Here is a 15,876-nt window from a genome sequence, read left to right as displayed (position 1 = left end):
GTATACTAGATTTGATTCAACTACTAAATCCTTTAATAATAATCTACATTTATGGGTAAGATTGTTGAATCTTCCTCTTCACTTTTAGGTCAATTCAGTCTTGAAGTCTATAGGGGAGGTCATTGGGGATTTCCAAATGGTTGATACAGAGTCTTTTGATCTGTTTAAGATGAAGTATTCTTGCATTCTTGTGGAGGTTTATGTTTCTAAGGGTCTCCCTAAACAAATTACTTTAGCTTCTCCAAATGATTCTTGGCCACAGATTCTTGGTTATGAGGGTATTCCTTTCAAATTTAGGAAATGTCACAAGACTGGCCATCTCACCATGCAGTGCTCCTCTTATATGGTTAGATTGAAGAAATCACTTTCTTGGTGGTTGGGGGTTTCAAACCATCATTATTCGGTTCAAAAAAAATTTAAGGAAGGGGATGGGGTGGACTACTCACCTCAGAATTATCTTTCTTTGGCAGATGATACTGTTGTTGTCCTTGATGACACGAATGTTGCCTCTAAGGTGGCTTTGGTTTAGAATCTTAAGGTTATCCCTTCTTTAGATGTTGGCTCTATCCATAACATTGATGCTAGAGCTAGAGTTGGTTCAGTTATACTATCTCCTGCTATTGTGGGCATTAATGCCCATGTTTCTTCTATGCCAGATTTGGGGGTTATCAGTGGTTCTACCCCTTTGACTAGTCAGTATAATACCTTAGTAATGAAGGATTGGACATCCTTTCACAATGATTCTATGGTCAAACAACATCAGATGTCTTACTTAAATAACATGTTGAACTCATTTAATTTATCAATCTAGGGGTGTAAACTTGAAATAGTGACTACAAAGTATATGCTCTAGTTTTCCTTTAGAGTCATTACAATCAAAGAAAAGATGATTGTTGAAGGAAATATATGCTAGAAATGGAAATAACAACTTAACTTAAAGCTTAAGATAATGTTGCAAATAGTAAACCTAGTTGTGCACCTATGCTACATGAAACAACCAATGGTTATGTTACCAAGTGGCTGCAGGAGCAATAGAGTATAACTACTTTAGGAAAGCTTAAGTCTAATTCCTACCTAATTATGAGCTAAGTTCACCTTCTGTGTGAGTCCCCAGGGAAGAGTGATTGAATTAGGATATCAAAGACTAAGAAATGAAAATATCATTCATTCATTCATGAAAACATAAGTACAAAACAAAGATAACAAAGTTGTATTTACTACTCATTGGATTACAAAATGGATTTCCTAGACATTTTTGTATTGCAGGAATCATGAACTCTAGCTTATTATAAACAACTAGAAAATTGAAGTACTAAGAACTAGGATCCTCTCATTTAGGAATACAACACCTTCTAGTTAAAAGAGGAACAACAACATTAAACATAGGAGTAAACTGCATTCAAATACACAAAAATATAGGAATGCATGACTTGGATTTCCTCCAAAACAACCACTGAATAAATTAACTCGGTCTACAATAGCAACCACCACTGACTGGAGGTGATGGAGCCATTATAAATGTTGAAAGAAGTTTTTCATCTTGATGATGCCACATCAATGTTGAGTCTCCTTTTCCTACTAACTTATCCTTTTCTACAAGAGATTAGCACACACAAAAACAACACATACCCCAAATATAAAGATTCATAATAAGTTTTCCTACTTTAGCATTGTCCTCATCACATGGCTATGGGAATACTACCCCATTAATGCAGAATAGAAAGAATACCATATTTCATCATACATAATCATATATATATATATATATATATTCATCTTATTTCTTTAGTCTTAAAAGTATCTGATACACACATAAGCATAGCATAAAAACATAAAGAGTTTGAATATTGTTAATGATAAACTCATGAAATACCAAGTCTTAAACCAAAAAATCATAAACTAAATAACTATAAACTGGGCTCATCATTGCCCCTCGACTTGACCTCTTGTTGATCCCATAGAAAACATAAAGTTCTTGATTTTGGTTGTCATCTTGTAGTTAGAAGTTGATTTCTATCTAGCACTTCCCTTGGAAAAACTCCATTAAAATCCTTTGGTTTCCCTATACATTTCCCACCTGTTCACTTCCCCCTTGATATCATAATTGTCTAAGTTCTCTAAATTTTCTAATAGAGGAGATATAAGAAAAGGTGGCTAAAATGTAAGTGGAATCCAAAAACTCTATCTTACTTGTCCCAAGGAGATATACCATGGTGCATGCCTATTTTCCATGTTAAAATTAAGAGGTGATTGTGGTTCCTTATCTCTTAATTCCTTGCTTAAACTAAGCCAATACCACTAGATGAAGTTCACGGCTTCAAGAAACTCAACATTAGCTAACTATTCATACTCATCAAATGTTGCATTTTGAAGTGGAAGAATATGTTTTCTACTTGAGTCTAAAGGTGCAATCCTTAACCAATTGAAATAATAAGTTTTAGGGTCCTTAAGTTCTAGTCTTAGATAGAGGGGAATTTCATCTTCCAATTCCCTCTATAGCTTCGATTGTGATTCTTGACTAATTTCATTTTGAATCCAAGACATAAGAGCTCTCATTTGGATATCCCCAATGGTCAATAAAGGATTCTAGACTCTATAATTTAGAACTACTAAATTATGGAAAAAGAGATCATACAACAAATTCTTAATGGCTGTAGGAGAATTATGAAAAGCTTGGGTAAACTAAAAATGTTCTTGCAATGATGGGGATCTATCCTACATGATGCAAGTCATCTAGTAATTCAATAGTTGTTCCTTAAGGAATAGGGCATATACAGGAGATGGGGACCTACAACTCATTAGCTCAAGAATAAGAGATGTTACTTTATCAAGTTTTGCATGTAGTTGCTCCACTCTTTCTTCCTATTCAAGGGCTTCTTGATAATGCTCATTTATGACCCTACTCAATTATTTATTTTTTTGTTTCCATTGTTCTCTTTTTGAAACTAATTGATTGGACAGCTGAAAAATAATAGATAACAAAGACACAGAACTAGACTTATCTGATATCTAGAGTTGATACAAGATTTTTCTACTAAATGAAGAATAGAGGACTTGCCATTTTTGGAACTTATGCCTTTCATGGGATCCATCCATAACATCATGGAACTCTTAGTATTACTACATTGTTGTGCAATAGAGGCCAATGCATCCAACCCTTTACTTTAAATTTTCTCTATTACTTAGTTAAAAATCTAGGTTAACACCAAGGTTTTATTCAAATAATTTCTTCTTTTCTACTATAGGAGATAGTTCTAGTTCATCTTCTTCCATTGTAAAGCATTCCTTAGGCATCACATCATTTTCTAAGTGACTGTAATTATTAGTTGTCTAAGGACCCTCAGAGGATGAACCTCTTCCCTGGAATCCAAAAGCCTACTCTTCAAGGATAGAGTTATCACCAATTATTACAATTTCTTTGGTCATTTATTTCACTAGAACCTATTATTTTTCTATCTCTAGAGAATCCTCAAATGATTCTTGCCGAGCATTCCTAGGTTCTTCCTTTTTTTATCAAAGGTCTTAGGTTTAGTAGTTGACCCTTCTAGTGATACATCTACAGTCACATTTTTATTTCATCTAATACTCCTTCTAAATAGAGTTTCTTCTTTTTTATCTAAAACTTTTCACTTCCTAGAAGTTTTGGTAGCTACAAGAGACTGTTCCTTTGTCTACTAACAAGGACTAGGGGTAGTTTTTCCTTGTTTATCTATGTTTCTCTAAGAAACCCTCTTTGACACAAGAGTAGGCATTTCTACAGAGGTATTTTCTTCATCTTTATTCTGGGTTGACCCAAAAATAGAGAGATGAGGGGAATCTTCAAGAGTCCTAACCCTAGAATTTTTCTTAGAGGAGGGTCCTAGTTCAAGTTCTACAATAATTTTCTTGACCCCTTGTTCAATTTGAATTATATGTCTAGCTCTTCACCCTATAGGCTCTATGATTTTTCTTTAAACCCTTGTGATATAAAACTATCCCATGATTTTTTAGCCTTTTCAACAATTAGCTTAGTTAAAAAATGATGTGAAATAGAGTTATTTTTACCTTCTTGTACTAGACAAGCCCTTTTCTTCAAAATGTTGAACATAGAGCTAGGAAAATTTATGGCCTCATTCTCATATCATAAATAGCTTAAAAACTTGAGATGGACAAAATTCAAATATGTCTAGTGTCCTTCACAAGCGAAATATTTGATAATATGGATTGCACACTGCCCAAATTGGTCTAGAAAAGACATTTTATGCATACCTTGCTTCTTGTCAATATCCAAAGGTGGGTCTGAGTGCAAGGTAAATTGTTCCCTAAATGTTATTGGGTCAAAGTCTTGTGAAAACTCTCCCCCTTCCCATGGAAAACCCATAACATCAGCCACCACTACTTGTAAAAATGGTACCTTTAATCCCTTGATTGTGGCTACTCCTTCCTTCAATGTGCTCAGAAACTACAATGTAACCTCACCATCCCAACTGTTAAACCTCTAAATGTAATCAAGCCACCCTCTTACTTGGAAGTATGGAATAAAAGCTTGATCATTTAACAAAATGTAATGCATTGTAGGTTTATATTAGATAAGGCCACATCCATCTTCAGGTTGTCAAATTACCCCAAAATGATGTTGTAGGAAATTCAGACACACTAAAAATAAGGCTCAAACAAGGAGTTTTTGAAATGGCAAGAAATAAGTGCAGAAGATTCTAGTATTTTAAAAATTAGCTATTAAACAAATATGAGTGCAAATCCAGAATGTATCGCATATCAATTGCTCATAATTACATAAACACAAACTTTGTACTAGCCATCTTTGCATGATATGTGCAAAATAAAATAATAGTTCTTTAAAGAATGTTACATCACTCAAAGCAAAGGATGGAAAGAAGTGTGTGAAAGTACAAGTAAGATTTGAAAAGAATATAAGAATAAAATACAATAATTGTATGAATATATAAGATTTTTAAAAATGAAAAAAAATTAAATATCTACCCCTAGCTTAATTTGGTAATTGCTCCCACAATTGTACATGTGACAAGGCATAGCTAAAAGTGTGAAAACAAATTAAGAAATAAAATACCTCGGGTAGTGTATGAACCTAAAAATTTGATGAGGATATCTATTGTCCTCAACCATGGGTGGAGAATGATGAAGTGGATGAGTGACAATACAAGAAATGATGAGGTGGAATTTATCGTAGAGAAATTACTTTCATGAAGAAAATGTTTACTATGGGGTAACGAGAACTTATTTAAAAAGAACTTAAATGAGTAGAAGGCCCATTTCTAGAGGCTGAAGGATAGGTATTGCTGTTGAAAAAAGAGAATTGTTGTAGGAACTCTACTTTACTCTGAGGTTTGTGGTACAATCAACCTTTGACCATTGACTAGTAATTTGAATCAAATTGGATCAATAGTAGATATCTGAACTACATCATTTGGAAATACAATAACTATTTCATATGGTCCTAACCAACAAGTTTTGAACATCCCTAGATTGTGTTGATACTTAGAATCATAAAGTAGTGCCCAATCTCCAACAACAAAATTCTTATCCTTGATAAACTTATCATGCTACTCCTTCCTTTGGTGTTGGATGAGTTATGTATTATTCAATGAAGACTTGCACCATTCATCAAGGCTATTTATACTTAGAATTCACTCCTATTGAGCAAAAGTAAGATCCATACCAAGCTATAGAGTAGTCCTTAATGTCTTATGTTCAAACTCCATGGGCATTACAACCAACCTACCATAGAATAGCTTGAAAGGAGTGAAGCTCGTTGTATATTTCCATGTGGTCATATAAGCCCAAAGAGCTTCAAGAAGACATGTGGCCCAATCTTTCTTATGGAGTGCTACTATTTTGGTAAGAATGGTTTCTAGCTCCCTATTGATAACCTCTACCTAGCCATTATCTTGTAGATGGTAGGATGATGATTTACCATGTTGAATTGTATATTCCTTCATTAAAGTGGCTATCAAATTAGAGGAAAATTGAACTCCTTAATCATATGTCAACTCCCTAATGGGTTTGGAAAATACATTTTGTTATACCTTGCTTCTTGTCAATATGCAGAGGTACATCTGGGTGCAGGGTAAATTATGCCCTAAACATTACTATATCAAAGTCTTTTAAAACTCTTCCCCTTCCTATGGCAAACCCATAACACTAGCCACCATTTCTTGTGAAAATGGTACCTTTAATCCCTTGTCTATGGTCACTCCTTCTTTTAATGTGCTAAAAAACTACAATGCATCCTCACCGTCCCAACTGGTGAGCCTCTTAATGTAATCAAGCCACCCTCTTGCTTGGATGTATGGAATATAAGCTTGATCATTTAAAATAATGTTGTGCACTGTCGATTCATACCAAATAAGGCCACATCCATCTTTAGGTTGTCAAGTTACCCCAAAATGATGTTGCAGGAAATTCAAACACACTAAAAACAAGGCTTGAACAAGGAGTTTTTGAAATGCCAAGCAACAAGTGCAGAAGGTTCTGGTATTTTAAAAAATGAGCTCTTAAAAAAATATGAGTGTAAATCAAGAATACATCGCACATTAACTGTTCATAATTACATAACCACAAACTTCATATTGGCCATCTTTGCATGATATGTACGAAATAAAATCATATCTCTTTAAAGACTATCACATCACTCGAAGCAAATGATGCCAAGAAGTGTGTAAAAGTACAAGTGAGATTTGAAAAGAATATAAGAATCAAATATAATAATTGTAAGAATATATTAGATTAAAAAATGAACAAAATAAAATATCTACTCCCCCCCCCCCAATGCTTAATTTGGTAATTGGTCCCACAATTGCACATATGATGAGGCATAGCTAAAAGTGTGAAAACTAATTAAGAAATAAATACCTTGAGTAGTGTACGATCCTAAAAATTTGTTAAGGATATCTGGTGTTGCCATCTATGGGTGGAGAATGATGAAGTGGATGGGTGAAAAGACAAGAAATAATGAGGTGGAATTTATTGCTAAGAAATTACTTTCATGAAGAAAGCGTTTATTATGGGGTGACAAGAACTTTTTTAAAAAGAAGAACTTAAATTAGTAGAAGGCTCATTTCCAAAGGCTTTAGGATAGGTATTTTGACAATAGAAAATAACTATTGTAGGAACTCTATTTTACTCTAGGGTCTGTAGTACAATTTCAACCTTTGACCATTAACTAGTAATTGAATCAAACCAAATCAATAGTAGATAACTGAACCATGCATTTGGAAATAAAACTATTTCATATGGTCCTAACCAATGAGTTTGAATATTCCTTGGATTATGTTGATACCTAGAATCATAAATAAGTTTCCAATCTCCAACAACAAATTTTTTATCCTTGATAAACTTATCATGTCACTACTTCCTTTGGTGTTGGATGAATTATGTATTATTCAATGCAGACTTGCACCATTCATCAAGGTCATTTAGACTCAAAATTTTCTCCTGTTGAGAAGAAGTGAGATCCATACCAAGCTCTAGAGGAGTTCTTAATGTTTTATTTTCAAACTCCACTAGCATTACAGCTGACCTACCATAGACTAGCTCAAAAGGAGTGGCCCATCATAGATTTCCATGTGGTTCTATAGGCTAAAAGAGCTTTAGGAAGAGGTGTGGACTGATCTTTCTTATGGAGTGCTACTATTTTGGTAAGAATGGCTTCCAACTCCATATTGGTAAACTCTACCTAGCCATTAGCTTGTGGATGGTAGGGTGATGATTTACCATGCCAAATGGTATATTCCTTCATTAAAGTAGCTATCAGATTAGAGATAAACTAAGCTTCTTGATTAGTTTTGAACTCCCTAGGAACCCCAAATCTTGTAAAAATAAATTCATATAATAATTTGACAACATTGTTATCCCTTGGATGCGTCATAGGTTTTGCATCTACCCACTTTGTGACATAATTAGTGTAAACTAGAATATACGATTTTCCTTGTGAAGGAGGTTTAATAGGACCTACAAATTCAATCCCCCATTTATCAAAGGGTGCAACAACTATCTAAGGCTTCAAGGGAATTTCATATGATTTAGTGGGCCACCCCATGCATTGACATTTATCACATTTCTTGGTGTATCAAGCTGCATCCTTATGTAAGCTTGGCTAATAGTACTCAATAATTAATATTTTGAAGGTTGTATGTTTGGCTACAAAATGACTTCCACAGGGGCTCATCATGGCATGCATTTAAGATACAATATGTTTCATCTTCCCATATACACCTATGCATGACTTGATTTAGACTAGTATAAAATAGAAATATGGAAATCCAAGAATAGTTAAAGCTATTTTCAGCTAATAACTTCCTTTCTTTAGCAGAGAATTGAATTAGCATCTTTCTTGTGGTTAAGTAATTAGCAATCTCTATATACCATGGATTTTTTGATGTCAATAGAAAGAGATGTGTTAACAGTATAGTCAAGTTTTTTTATTAGTGACACACACACTTAATCAGATGGTTAGTAGCTACTAAGCTTATCTTACAATTTACAATGTTAACCAAGTAATTCAAGTTCTACCAAGTTCTACAATTGCTACCAATTTCCAGGAACAATATTTAGTTCACACCAAGCAGTATCTGCCAAGTTAGTGATTATTAGTGTAAACCAAGCTTCATAGTGTTTATCAAGTTTCTCAGTGCAAATTGAGTTCTCCAGTGTTTACCAAGTTTGCAACTTCAATAATGTGAATCTAGTGTTGATTGAGCTATGCAGTGTCAACTAAGTGGTTCAATTTATACCAACCTTGTAGTGATAGTGTTGACCAAGCTATGAAATGTCAACCAAGTGATTCAGTTTATATGCTAAGTTTTGCAGTGCTCAATGAGTCACCAATGCAGATTGAGTTTAGACTACTTGGAAGTTATTAGTATGAGCTGAACTTCTACGTCTACCGAGTGCATGATGATTTTGAGTGTTGATAATGGTTGCCTAGTGTTAGAACCTCATCGAGTTTGTCTTTAGAACCTGGGTATCTGCAGTTGGGCTGACTTTTTGTACTTTGGTAAAATTTGTATTGTAGCCAACTTTTATGAATTGTAAATCATATTGGTATATATGTAATGTATTGTATCACATCCAATGAGATTGTATGAGTATGAAAGATATGTACAAAAGCATAAGTATGAAGTAAAAAGGCTACAAGCAATATAAGGAGAAACAAATATTTATCAATCACAGCAAGGTGATCACTACACTCCAAAGGATCTCATTCAGCAAATCAAGGTTGCAAATTAGAGATCAGCCACTGGTTCACCCTAATAGGTGGAACAATTAAATCCTTTCACAAGGTAGACTTAATAGTATTTTGTAAATCTCTTTACTAAGTGCATACTTCATTGTAAGTTTGTAAATCTATTTTTAAGGTGGACCTAGTAGTCATTATTGCTCCTAATAGGGCAGATCATCAAAAGTAATCATTGTAAGCCTTAACAAACCAACTTTATACTGCAATACTAAAGCTTGTGGGTATCATCCCCATCCCAGTTTTACTTTCTATTTGGAAGGTTTCTAGGTTACCATATTGTGTGTCAAAGTGTTATGAATGTTTTAAATGTTTTTAGTTTTACATACATGCAATTAGATTAGATTACATAGGAAGGATTAATTGGTGAATTAAGATTAAGTTTTATTGGTTGTTGATTTACCCCTCCCCTCTCAGTAACTTAGCCTATCTTATATTTCAAACAAGATGTTCATCTGGAAAATTGTCAGCAATGTCTATAGGATCATCAAGGACATGAAACTAAGATAGAAACTTAGCTACTACATTGGCCTTGTTGGGCTTATCTACTATTGTGATATCAAATTCATGCATAAGTAGTAACTAGCAAGCCAATCTTCCTAATATTGAAAGCTTATTCATTAGGTAATTAATAATAGAGTGCTCAATATGAACAAATATTTCATATCTAGTCATATAGAACCTAAATTTATTCAGTGCATAAATAACTACAAGGAGCTCCTTTTCAGTGACTATGTAGTTGAACTCTGCAACTTATAGATTTTTAGTGATGAAATTAATAGCATGCTTAACTAAGTTTATCTTTTGACCTAGCACAACACCTATAGCATAGTCTAAGGAATTTGTATGAATGTGAAAAGGCATTCCCCTATTAGGCCCTCTCAAAACTTGTGTTGTGGTGCAAACCTTTTTAAGCTGCAAGAAAGATGTATTACACTTAGAGTCCAATGCAAATTCAAGACCCTTTTTTAATAAGTTATAAAGAGGTGTTGCAATTTGACTAAAATTCTTGATGAATCTTCTATAATACCTAACATGGCCAAGGAAACTTCACACATCCTTATTCTTTTCTAGCATGGGAAAGGTACTAATTACCTCAATCTTTTTTGGGTCTACTTGGATGCCTTGTGATGAAATTAAATGTCCTAGTACAACTCCTCCTTCCATCATCATGAAACATTTTTCACTATTTAGGGAAAAGTTATAGTCTTGTAATCTCTTGAGTACCTTTACAAGGTTCACTTTTGCTTCATCAAAAGTAGTCCCATAAATAGTAAAATCATCCATGTAAATCTCCATATAGTCAACAGATATATCAAAAAAGATATTTATGACATCTCATTAGAATGTGGAAAGAGCATTGCATAAGCCAAATGGTAAGACTAAGTGAGAAAATGGTCGCTAAGGACATGTGAAGGTTATTTTGTCTTGGTCCTCAAGAGCTATTTGTATCTAATTATAACCACTAAAACATCCAAGAAGTAAAAGTATTTTTTGCCAACTAGATTGTTAAGAACTTGATCTATAAATAGAAATGGAAAGTGGTCTTTTTAAGTGGTTGAATTAAGCTCCCTATTATCCACACAAACTCTCAATTTCCCTCCCTTCTTTGGTACTATAACCAAGGGTGAGACCCATTGGCTATCACATATGGGGTAGAAAAAACCAACATTAAAAAATTTCTTGAGCTCATTGTTAACTATATCCCTCAAGATAGGGTTGACTCTCCTCTAAGGCTATCAAACTGCTTTGAGTTTAAAACTGATGTAGATTTTGTGAGTGTAGAGATTAAGATCCAATCCTTTCATCTCCATGTAGTCACAATAAAGTGCTTGTTGATTCTCCTATAGTAATTGCAATATAATTTTCTAATGGGGAGGTGATAAAGCATTGCTAACATTCAGCTCTCTTCCAGAACCAACTTCCATCTTAATGACCTTATCTATCATGAATAGTTGAGCAACTGGAGAAGATTTCACCTCAGGAGTTAATAATGTGTGAAGGAATTGGGAGGCTTCTAAATATTGAGGTGTGTTCAAAGGTGGTAATATGGTTTCTTGGATATAGTCAACTTGGGGACATAGTTGAGACTCTACACCATATTCATTCATGAGAATGGATAAAATTATCTCATCTTCTTCTCAAGAAGCTAAAAATGACTCTCTACCTATCATCATTAGCTGATGGATAGAATTGACCTCTTTCTCATTATCACCCAAATCTACCTATACTAATTGATCATCTTGCAACATTGGATAAGTAGGGGAGTACAGAGTTAGGTTCTTAGTATGGACACCATTAGATATTGTCATCTTCCCATATCAACAAGATATATAGGCATTTGTACTAGCTAACCATGGTAGCCCTAGAATTAAAGGATGCCCACCCATGTTAGCCTCTGAGGAGAGGACAAAAAAGTTTACCAAATACTCCCAAGATTTTAATGTGACTATGACATCTTCTATCATCCCTTCTGGCTTAATAGTAGAACTATCAACAAGCTAAAGTATGGTGGGTGTTTCTTGGAGACCAATGATATGTAGCTGAGACAATACCTCTTTTTTCATGACATTTATGGATGCCCCTAGGTCAACTAAATAATTTTGGACTTGCATTCCATGAATGGTAATAGTAACCACATGACTCCCAAGGTTAGAATATTTGGGTATAGTCAGTTTTTCCAACATCAGATCAGACAATTGTCCTAAGATGTGAACAATTTTTGGATCCTTCTTCTTTCTTCTTGGTTGTTTGATACATTCTTCCTTGATGGATTTAGTATAAATAAGAACTTCCTTTATAGAACCAAGTAAGTGATGCACAATCAAGCAGTGATAAAGGATAGTTAGATGATGATGTTAGCAAGTTCACAAGCCTTAGTATCACACAAGTGAAGTTTTGTATAGACTGTGAGCTAACAATGCTATTGTAATTATAATTATATTAATTATCTTATTTTAATTAATTGGGAAAGCCTCAATGCCAACTCAAGGAATTATTATGAAGATATGGTATAAAGGAAAGATTTTTTCATTGATTGTAGTATATATGATGTGTATTGAGATTGTTGTTTAAGTGCAAAGTGTGAAAAGGAGTAGAGTGTTTACTGAATGCATGTAAGTGATCCAATGGATTATTGGATGCATAGTTCGAGATCTAGTAACAAGATTTGAAGTAGCCAAAGTTTGGTTGACAGGACAGAGATAGAGGAAGGAAGTACAATTTAGTTATATTATTCTATAAGGAATAATAGAAAGATCATTTAGATAATGGGTTCATTGGTATTTCCCTAGAAGTTGTTTGGACAATGGGTCTAGTTGTCTTCCACAACTCCTAACATGGTTGGAATCTTCTAATAGGGATTTAAAGTCTCCTAACAAGGACTCATATGTATAGAATTTTGTAATAGACTCCTAATAGGGTCTATCCTCTAACAATGAATACTTATATTAGTACATCATCTTGTGGTACCATCCATGCTGGGGTTTTCCCACTGATCAAGGGTTTCCCTAGTTAAGACAACTGGTGTTATTATGTATGAGTATCTTGTTGTGGTTTTAGTTTACATTACTCATATGGTTAAGATTATTTAAATTTTTTATTTCTGATATTAGTTGGATAATTGATTCACAACACCCCCCCCCCAAAGTTATATCAATGGACTATAAATTTAACAAGCTAACATGGCATCAACTTCGTCCTTCTTCCTTCTTGCCTGCATGGTGTCTAGTTACATAGCTACATCATTAATGATGTCTTGTTTCAAATCTAACAACAAGTTTGACAACTCCACCTTGGACACACTGGAGCCATTAGGCTTATGAGGAAATTCTCCTAGTCCTCTACCTTTCTTCATAGTAGCTCTGGAATAGTTTAGGTAGATACCTTTAATCTCGTTCCAACTCTTCTAAGTAATATCACCACCTACTATAAGATCCAAAGCTTCAATGCTACCATCATTTACACCTCTTAGAAAAAAGATGTTTTTGGGACTCCTCATTTAGCTGATGTTGTGTATTGCATTGTAGGTTGAATATGAACCTCAAGACATAGTCCTCTTAAGTTTCTTCTTCCTTTTGTAAAATTTTGAAAATGTCATCTCTTTTTAAATATCTTCCCCTACAGTAACCTTTATATTTTGAAATGAATAGATTTCTCATTGTAGGCCAATCTACTACTACAACATTGGCACCCAACCCCATGAACCATCTCAATGTAGCTTCCTTTAGAGTGGATGGAAACAACTTTAGCTTGTGGGCATCAGGTGTATAGTCATAACTAATGCAAAGGATGTTAAAATCAAAGAGGAATGTCTTAGGGTCTTATATGATAAGGCCATATAATTTAGGTAATGCAGTGGCAAGTATGGTCTTCAAATTTTAGTTACCTTGCTAAGTGGGGATTGGAAAAGGAAATATAGGCTAAGGTTGAGCCATCCTTGGAAGAGGACCTAGTGGTGGTGGTTGATAGAGAACAAGGGAAAGTGGGTTGTCTTTATACTCTGGGTTATCAAAAAGGTTGTTCAAATGGAATGATTCTTCAAAGGATGGCAGTGAAGGAAATCGTTCATATGCATCAGCAAATAAATTCTCAAATGGATCTTCTTCTTGTATGTTCTCAACTTATGGTTCCTTAGGCTCTGGGTTAAAAACCTCAAATGGTTTGTCCTAAATAATTCAAGGAAGGAATCTCCCAAGATGGTCTCTTCTTCTATGCATGCAAAATAATGTAGAATTCAAACTAGCATAATGACTTCAGGGGTGAACTGGATTGACACCATCTCTGGCAACGGCACCAAAAATGACTAGTCGGTATAATACCTTAGTAATGAAGGATTGGACATACTTTTAGAATGATTCTATGGTCAAAAAAATTAGATATCTTACTTAAAATAGCATACTAAACTCATTTGATTTATCTGAGAGCATAAACTTGAAATGGTGACTACAAAGTATATGCTCTAGTTTTCCTTTAGAGTCATTACAATTAAAGAAGAGATGATTGTTGAAGGAAATCTATGCTAGAAATGGAAATAAGAACTAAACTTAAAGCTTAAGATAATGTTTCAAATAATAACCAATGGTTCTGTTACCAGGTGGTTGCAGGAGAAATAGAGTATAACTACTTCAGGAAAGCTTAAGTCCAATTCCTACTTAATTATGAGCTAAGTTCACCTTTCATGTGGGCACCCATGGAAGATTGACTAAATTAGGAAATCAAAGACTAAGAGCTGAAAATATCATTCATTCATTCATGTAAACATAAGTACAAGATGAAGATGAAAAAGTTGTATTTATGACTTGCTGGATTAAAAAATGGATTTCCTAAACATTTTCACATCATAGGAATCATGAATTCCAACTTATTATAAAAAACTAGAAAACTAAACAACTAAAGCTAGGATCCTCCCATTTAGGAATATAAAATCTTCCAATTAAAAGAGGAATAACAACATTAAACGTAGGAGTAAACCACATTCAAATACACAAAAATATAGGAATGCATGACTGCTAGATTTACTCCAAAATAACCATTGAATGAATTGACTCGATCTGCAATAGCAACCACCAATAATTGGAGATGATGGAGTCATTATGAATCTTGAAATAAGTTCTTTTTCTTGATGATGCCACTTCAATGTTGAGTCTCCTTTTCATGTTGACTTGTCCTTTTCTACAAGAGATTAGTGCACACAAAAACTACAACACATACCAAAGACAAATATTCATAATAAGTTTTCCTACTTTAGAATTATTCTCATCACATGGCTATAGGAACGCTACCCCATTAATACAGAATGCATATTTCATCATACATAATCATATAACACACACACACACACACACTCACTTACACACACACACATGTATGTATGTATGTATGTATGTATGTATGTATGTGTGTGTGTGTGTGTGTGTATATATATATATATATATATATATATATATATATATATATATATATATATATATATATATATATATATATATATATATATATATATATATATATATATATATATATATATATATATATATATATATATATATATATATATATATATATATATATATATATATATATATATATATATATATATATATATATTCAACATATTCCTTTAGTCTTAGAAGTATCTAATACACACATAAGAATAGTATAAAAACATAGAGATTCTAAATATTGTTTATGAGAAACTCATGAATTACCAAGTCTTAGATAAGAAAACCATAAACTAAATAACCATAAAATGGGCTCGTCACCCTTTCCCCCCTATGGATACTTTTTTGGTCTACCCTAGTTCTTCAAGTTTATCTTTGGATTAGCAGATGGTTGCTAGTAAGGTGGAGGATGGATGGACATCAGTTAAAGGAAAAAAATTCAAATCCTCCAAACCTTCATTTGATGTCTTTACATTCTCAAAAGTTTGGACGAAAATGTAAATTTTGATGGTCTTTTATTTTTTCTAGGTTGGTTTATCCCTCTTGTTGGGAACTATGGTGTGACCCTCTAGTTTGTTGGATGGTGTGCCACAATTGTGTTAAGATATTTCATTTCTATATCTTTCTTTTCTCTTTGTACAAGGTTTTAGGTCCTTTGAAAACCTATTTTTACTTAATCAA

Source organism: Cupressus sempervirens, chromosome 2 (genome assembly GCF_028749045.1).
Source record: "Cupressus sempervirens isolate cs-2001-9-10 chromosome 2, ASM2874904v1, whole genome shotgun sequence".
NCBI classification, from domain to species: domain Eukaryota; kingdom Viridiplantae; phylum Streptophyta; class Pinopsida; order Cupressales; family Cupressaceae; genus Cupressus; species Cupressus sempervirens.
Note: the sequence above shows the minus strand (reverse complement) of the source record.